At 43.4% G+C, this 6,933-nt stretch overlaps 1 pseudogene; it reads right to left on the bottom strand.

Moving 5' to 3' along the window:
* Positions 1 to 3,192: 3,192 nt before the first annotated feature.
* On the bottom strand, positions 3,193 to 6,602 carry LOC119524357 (annotated as a pseudogene).
* Between the last annotated feature and the right edge of the window lie 331 nt (positions 6,603 to 6,933).

Consider the following 6,933-nt stretch of genomic DNA (forward strand, 5'->3'; position numbering starts at 1 on the left):
CAGCTGGCTCCATTATGAAAAAAATAAAAACAAAAAGCAAAAAATTATACTCATGCGCTCCTTCCTCTCCACTGCCTCGGCTGAACTGTCACCTAACTGACTTCGTTATGTAACCACTTGCTAAATTAGCTGTTTTTCTTCTCAGGATGAAACAGCACAACCTAGCAGCATCTCATGCAGCCAAGATATCCAATCTAGAGATAGCCATCGCCCCCTGCTGGAGCATTTTACAACTGCTGCATTAAGTGTCGAGACAAGAAATAAGGGACGCAGTTCATTTTAATTTAACCAGTATCCGGGGCCACTGACATTTTCCTTTGAACATGCGTTTGCCGAAAAGAGCAGGGAGAATATTAGCTTATATCACCAATTCCTACTTTACATAGTACCCTAAAAGTTTAGACATTATTTGGCAACGATTCAAAATTGCTCTTCCTTCTCTGTAAAACCAGAGCTAATTCATTGAACGGCACTGAAGCCAAACAATAGAAACAACAGAAGCAGATCCTCAGAGGCTCTTTTTAAATCTTTTACTACTTAAAAACTATAGAAAATTTGGAAAACTGTAGAAAAGTGGAAGGAAGAAGAAAAATTAGGTGCAGTCCCCTTCCAGAAAAAAAAAAAAGTCAAATAACATGTTGGAATATTTTCTTCCAGTTCTTTTTCTGTGAAATTAAAAGTGCTTTAAAAGTTTTTTTTTAATTTTTTTTAATTTTTAATTTTTAATTTTTTTGGTTGTGTGCATTTTTTTTTAAAAAAATTCAGTTTTATTGAGAAATATTCACATACCATACAAGCATCCATGGTGTAAAATCAACTGCCCACAGTACCATCTTACAGTTGTGCATTCATCACCCCAATCTATTTTTGAACATTTTCCTTACACCAGAAAGAATTAGAATCAGAATAAACAATAAACAATAAAAATAAAAATAAAAACCCACCCAGATCACCACCCACCATCCCAACCTATTCTTCATTTAGGTTTTGTCCCCATTTTTCTACTCATCCATCCATATGCTGGACAAAAGGAGTGCGATCCACAGGGTCTACATTGTAAGCTACCTTGCTATGCAATCGTCTTCAAGAGTCAAGGCTAGTGGGCTGGAGTTGGGTAGTTTCAGGTATTTACTTCTAGCTATTCTGATACATTAAAACCTAACAGTGTTACCTATATAGTGTGTAAGAATGTCCACCAGAGTGACCTCTAGACTCCATTTGAAATATCTCAGCCACTGAAACTTTATTTCATTTCATTTCACATCCCCCTTTTGGTCAAGAAGATGTTCTCAAACCCACGATGCTGGGTCCAGATTCATCCCCGGGATCATATCCTGCGTTGCCAGGGAGATTTACACCCCTGGGAGTCAGGCCCCATGTAGGGGGGAGGGCAGCGAGTTCACCTGTCGTGGCTTAGTTAGAGAGAGAGAGAGGGTCACATCTGAGCCACAAAGAGGCACTCAGGGGGATACTCTTAGGCACAATTATAAGCAGGTTTAGCGTCTCCTTGCAGCCACAAGCTTCATAGGGGCAAGCCCCAAGACAGAGGGATCAGCACATCAAGCCATCAGTCCCCGATGTGAAATGTTGTTTTTAATGTTGGTTTTGCCCGGTTGTTATCAGACTACAGAAAAAAAAAAATCTGCACCCTGCCTTTTCTCTGTAAATATGACACAGTCATTTCTCTGTGTGATCGGGAACCTGCAGTCAGTTGTTGCTGCTATGGGAAGGGACGGAGACGCTGGCCCAGGGACCTCCCATCTCAGCGAGCCCAAGTCCAGGGACCCCAGGGCAGGAGTATAAATGCTCGGCCAATTTGGCCCAGGGTGGAAGATCCCAATGGGCCACCTCAGCTTCCGGGGTGCTGGGATTTGCAGCCTCTGGCCTCGTCTCTGCCCAGTCCTGCAGCCGCTGCTTCTCTGCATCACACCCGTACTGCACAGGTGTCAACCCCACCCCATGGCGTTTCCTGTCTGCATCCTGCACACAGCCTGATTCCCAGAGAACATATCCTGTGACCCTGACACTGTCAATTTTAATTTTTTTTTAGCCTAGTGTTCTGGTTTACTAATGCTGCCATTATGTAAAATACCAGAAATGGATTGGCTTTTATAAAGGGAGTTTATTTGGTTATAAAATTGCAGTCCGAGGGTCATGAAAATGTCCAAATGAAGGCATCAGGACGAGTATACCTTCGCAGAAGAACAGCCAATGGCATCCAAAAAACTTGTCAGCTGGTAAGGCATGTGGCTGGCGTCTGCTGATTCTCTGCTCCAGGGTTCTGGTTTCAAAATGACTTTCTCCAAAATGTCTCTGGGCTTCATCTCTTAGCTTAGCATCTCCAAACATCCTTCATTCTGCATCTCCAAGAATCTCTAAGCATCAGTAAGCATCTCTTGGGGCGTTTTTTCCCTCTCTTAATTCCTCTGGAACAAACTCTGGACTAGCATTTCAAAGCATCAGCAAGCAACACTGTCGACCTCCAAGTATCTAACATCTGTGTGTCCTGGCTTAGCATATCCCAGGGCGTTTTTGTCTCTCCGTTCTCTGTGTGAGCTCCCTTTAAAGGACTCCAGTAAACTAATCAAGACCTACCCTGAATGGGCAGGGTCAAATTGCAATGGAAACATTCAATCAAGAGGTCACATCCTAATCAAAAAGATTAATCAATCTGCCCCCAGAAGATTGCATTAAGGAATATGGCTTTCTCTGGGGGACATAATATACACAAACTGGCACACATAATAATATGTACCCAAGTTTAAAAATATATATTTGACAGTACAGAAGGGAATTGGGTGAAAAGTTGGTCTCCCTCTTCCCCCGGCCCCGCACCCAGCTGGTAAACACCCTCACCCATTTGCATGAGTCCTTCTGGGCTCAGCTGTGCATATGCAAACACTGATGCATGTCACTTGTGTTTTAAACTTTTTATTTTGAAACAATTTCAGATTTACAGAAGAGTTGTAAAAGACAGTACAGACAGCTCCCTTATGTCTTCCAGCATCCTTTCTTGGAAATGTCACGCTCAACCATCACATTTGTCCAAACAAAGAAATTAACAGTGGAAGAATATTACCAACCAAACTACAGGACTTACTGAGGTCTCACTAGTTTTCCACTGCTGTCCTTTTCCTGTTCCAGGATCCAATGCTTGACACTCCTCTGCATGTGGCAAACATGTTTTTCTTTTTAAATGGGTCTCTCTTTTATTTGGCGATGAGCAAGTGCCAGAAAATCCATTCGTGATTTGTCCAGTTGTCTTTTTTTTTGCACATCTGCATTCTGGCCAAAAGGGACGTTTGAGGTTTTTCTGCAGCATGTGAGCACGCGCAGTTTCTAATGTCATATAGTGGTTCTTCTGTGTCAAAATCAATCTCAAAGCCAACGTCCAGCAGAAGTCAACTGCCACCACGCTGATGGTCTGGGTATGTAGGTAGATGTTGAAAGTGCCATCTTTTCCTGAGATGTTTAAGATGTGATTTAACATTTTGATTCCTATTCCTTGCTGGACATGCTAGTAACCTGATACAAGGGCTCTTCTTTGCATCACTCTCCAGCCTAAGGCACCTGCCGCAATATCTCACCTCTTTGGAGAACTTGTCATTGTAGCTAATGGGAAAGATGACCTGGTTTCATCTCTTCAACTGTTTAATATTGTGTGGGGTCACATCTCCCAGCTCAGTCTGGCTACCTCTCACCTTCCCCACCTGCTGAGGTTGTTGTCGTCACCACTATCAGCTCGGACCACTCAAACCCACAAGCCTGGGGAAGGGAGTCGAGAGGTGGCGCATGCCCTGAGAGTCGGGGGCGCAGCCCACCCCCTCTGCACCCCTCAGCAAACACTTTTGGTGGCTTCAGGACACTCCTTCAAATGGATGGCCTAGAATTACCCCTCTTGAGTTGGACTCAAAGCAATTCCACTTTTTATATTTGCTAATATAAATAATACCATGGTTAACTTTTTTTCATACATTGTTTTTCATGATTTCTGATTCTTTCCTGAGTGTTCAGGGCATGGCCATTTTTTAGGGGTGTTAATTCATGTTACCAAATTTATCTCCCAAAGAGTTGTTCATCCCCACCAGAAGCACATCATGGCGCCATTTCATTGCCCCTTGTCAGCACTGATTACTTTCCATCCAACCTAAATAGGTGTGTGCTGGTCAAGTTGCCTTCCTCAAGCCCCACAGGATAATTTCTCACATGTAATTCACAAGTTCCAGTTTATTCTTGGAGACCTCCCTCCTCAGCCTCCATCCTCCTCCTATCTGGGTTGGGTACTCTCCAGGCCTCCTGCCATGTGTCATCTGGGACTTCCTTTGCCACCACTCCCTCCTGGCTTGGTGTCTTAGCCAGGCTTCCCCCTGAAAGCAGAGCTAAGACAAAGGCTTTTGCCTGCAGGTAGTTTATTTTGGAAGGTGATTACAGGGAACAGAAGTAGGAGAGCAAAACAGAGGAGGGGAAGGTAATTCCAGGGTGTGCTGAGCTGATAACCAGTATGGGAAACTGGGGCTCCATCCTGACGGGACCTTGGAAGGAACCACAGAGGGGAGCCTTCGCCACCTGCTCCCATTCCCTGGAGGCCCAGGGTTGCCTTGTGGGCCTAGGACAAGCATGTGTCAGCAGGGCATCACAGACAGCCACACCCCAGGGTCAGAGGCCAGGGGGGGCTGGGTGCTGTCAGGTGACACCTGTGCAAAGCAATGGTGCAAGTAAAAGGCGGCCCGGCCCGAGAGGAGGCATGGTAAGAGAGTTTCTTTGCTACAGATGGATTTGGCCCTCTGGAGTCCATATCTTTTCCTCCTTGGTTTATGCCTCTGCTTTGGTAGAGTTATTTCCAGTAGTTTCATCAGGTTCAAAAGATGGCATCACGGCGGAGGGACGGTGATGGCAGCCCTCGGAGTGTAGGCCTCGGAGTCACCCACTCCCAACCACAGAGGTGTCTCTATGCCTACCGCAGAGGCCTTCTGGAATCCTCCCCTCACCAGCCTCCTGTAGATTCCCTGGGCTTCCTGGCTGTGTTGCATACCCTGTTTTCCATGCCTCTGGTCTTCCCTTTGGCTTGGGTGGATATCCCCTGCTAGCTTCCTGAAAGGGGGCACATGGGAGATAATTGTTTCTAGAACTTGCAAGACTGAAAATGTCCTTACTCTATTACCACATTTTATAAAAAGTTTCCTTCAGATTTTTGAAGGCATGACTCTTTGTTTTTTTAATTCTAGTGGTGCTATTGAGAAATCCAAAGCTGAAATTCTGGTCCTCAATATTTTAAAGTGAACAGGGTTTTTGTTTGTTTGTTTGTCTGTTTTGTTTTGTTTGTTTCCTCCTCTTGCTAAAAGCTTAAATTACCTTCTCTTTGCCCTGGTGTTCCAAAATTTTCCAGTGATGTAACCTTGATGTGGGGTAAATTTTTATCTACAGTACTGCATATACGTAAGCCCTTCTAATCTGCAAATGCTTGTCTTTCCGTTCTGGGAAATTTTCTTGAATTATTTCATTTATGATTTCTTTCCCTCTGTTTTCTCTATTCCTTCTTTTTGGAATTCTTATTATTCAGTGGTTGGTTCTTTTGATATGGTTCTTTAAAATAGTTCTTTTTCTTCCTTTCCCCCTCTTTCTTTATGTTTCTGCTCCAATTTCTAAGAGATTTTCCTCAATTTTAATCAAATTCTTCAGTAGAGTTTATGCTCTAAAAGCTGTTTATCTTTTTGGTTCTCTTTTGTTTCTTTTATACCTACACATACACACACATATACATATACTTTTTATATACTTTGCACTTTTAATGGGATTTGGAAAGGGAACAAAATTAGATGCATGTTTTTAATCTGCTACTTTACCTGGGCCCCTTTCCTTTTCAAGGCTGATTCTATCCATTTTCTGGGATTCCTTCCCTCTTCCATGTTAGTTTCCCAACTCTTGTATTTCTGTGTGTCTCTGAAGCTGAGAAAGCTGGTCTTTAAAGGTTTGAGTTAAATTGACAGGCGATATGGAAAATAACAAGCATGGGCAAGAAATAAAGCATGGGCAAAGCATGGGCAAGAAACCAGTATGGTCAAGAAACGAAGAAAAGTTAGGTGTTTCATTCCTATGAAACAATTTACCCAAAAACACACAGCATGGTTTTAGTTTATAAACACTCCTATATTATGTCATGGGACATTTTGCAGACTTGCTCTTTGGTAAAAGAGTCGTCTCCAATTCGCTAAGATTAAATGACCCATTTTAAACAAATATTTCATAATGCTCCTTTATTATACTGGAATGAAATTATAACTGACCTTCACAAAATTATCCTCAAACCTCAAACTACCCTCCAAAAATCAATATAAATCTGCCTTGGATGTCATGCCATCCCACCAGACCCTCCAGGTGTCTGTTCCCCAGCTCGAGAAACAGTGGGTGCTGGTGGCTCACAGATGAGCCCCACACTGAGACGTGCCCTTGGATGATGCGAGAGACCTTCCCAAGGTCATCCATCACCACCCCCAGACACAGTCCACATCATGTTTGGTGTCACGAAGGCCTTGTCTAGGACAACTCCTAAGGACCATCGCAGCTCCAGGGATGACCGTATCATCAACTGAGGCCTCTGTCATGACTGCATTGCAGCTCAGTGTCTCTCTCTGCCCAGTGCTGCTTCCTTCACTCCCTTATGGGTCCTGATCCCAAAACCATGTCCAATAAAGCCTCAGCACACAAATCCTCAACTCAAGGGTCTACTTCCCAGCCAAGCCAGCCTGTGGTAGGATCTTAAGTGTATTATGATGGAGAAATGAAGGAAAGCCCTGCAAAATACTGAATATTGTATAACACAATGCATAATAAGATAGTGGGTGTTTCATTACGTGAATGATTGCACATAACTACACTGGAAAATCAATTCATCAGATACTTGTACCTACATGTAGAATATATATCACAGCTACA

This window comes from Choloepus didactylus, assembly GCF_015220235.1.
Source record: "Choloepus didactylus isolate mChoDid1 chromosome 8 unlocalized genomic scaffold, mChoDid1.pri SUPER_8_unloc1, whole genome shotgun sequence".
NCBI classification, from domain to species: Eukaryota; Metazoa; Chordata; class Mammalia; order Pilosa; family Megalonychidae; genus Choloepus; species Choloepus didactylus.